The sequence below is a fragment of the Neopelma chrysocephalum genome, unplaced genomic scaffold, assembly GCF_003984885.1.
Source record: "Neopelma chrysocephalum unplaced genomic scaffold, ASM398488v2 Primary Assembly neopelma1_86983, whole genome shotgun sequence".
Taxonomy (NCBI): Eukaryota; Metazoa; Chordata; class Aves; order Passeriformes; family Pipridae; genus Neopelma; species Neopelma chrysocephalum.
In genome coordinates, this window is record NW_020916445.1 from 1 (window position 1) to 1,155 (window position 1,155).

At 60.5% G+C, this 1,155-nt stretch overlaps 1 long non-coding RNA gene across 1 annotated transcript; it reads left to right on the top strand.

The window, feature by feature from the left end:
• Positions 1-1,155, top strand: LOC113979670. The gene is made up of 3 exons (XR_003537948.1): positions 1-40; positions 501-683; positions 1,119-1,155. It is a non-coding gene; the product is annotated as an uncharacterized LOC113979670 (long non-coding RNA).

Sequence of the window (1,155 nt, forward strand, 5' to 3'; positions counted from 1 at the left end):
GCCCAAGGACGGGGACAAGGAGGGCAGGAGCCCCAGCAAGGTGGGACCCCAAACCACCCCAAAACCACCCCAAAACCACCCCCAAAACCCCCCCCAAAACCACTCCAAAATTCACTCCAGAAACGCCCCCAAACTCCCCCCAAAAAGCCTCTCAAACCACTCCAAAAAATGCCGCAAAACACCCCCAAACCCACCCCAGGGATCCCCCAAAACCACCCCGGGACCCCCAAAATACCCCCAAACAAACGGGATTTGGGAACTCAATTAAAGGAACCCTGAAGGGGGTGTGGCATTTTCTGGCTCCTCCCACTCAGGGGTGTGGTCAGCTCTGGCCCCACCCCCGGGTTATTCAAAAGCTCCTCCCCTTTTGCCCTTATATGGTGTTGGTTTGGCTCCTCCCCTCGGGGGCGTGTCCTGGCTGCCCCCACCCCTTTGTGGGCGTGTCCCAGGCTGCCCCACCCCTTTGTGGGCGTGTCCCCGTCTGACCCCGCCCCTTTCAGCGGGAGAAGGACCACATCCGGCGGCCCATGAACGCCTTCATGATCTTCAGCAAGAGGCACCGGGCCCTGGTGCACCAGAGACACCCCAACCAGGACAACAGGACCGTCAGCAAGATCCTGGGAGAGTGGTGGTACGCCCTGGGACCCAGGGAGAAACAGCAGTACCACGACCTGGCCTTCCAGGTGGGAATTCCGGGGGAATTCCAGGGATCTCGGGGGTCCTGGAGGGGATCTGGTGGGAATTCGGGGGTCCTGGAGGGGGTTTGGGGGGTCCTGGGAGAGTGGTGGTACGCGCTGGGACCCAGGGAGAAACAGCAGTACCACGAGCTGGCCTTCCAGGGGGGAATTCCGGGGATTTGGGGGGGCCCAGGTGGGAATTGACGGGATTTGAGGTGTCCTGGAATTCCCAGTTGGATTTGAGGGGTTCCTGGCTGGATTTGGGGGGTTCCCAGTTGGATTTGGGGGGTTCCCAGTTGGATTTGGGGGGTTCCCAGTGGGATTTAGGGGGTTCCCAGTGGGATTTGGGGGGTTCCCAGTTGGATTTAGGGGGTTCCCAGTTGGATTTGGGGGGTTCCCGTTTGGATTTGGGGGGTTCTGACCCCATTTTTCCCCCCCCAGGTGAAGGAGGCCCATTTCAAGGCTCATCCCGACTGGA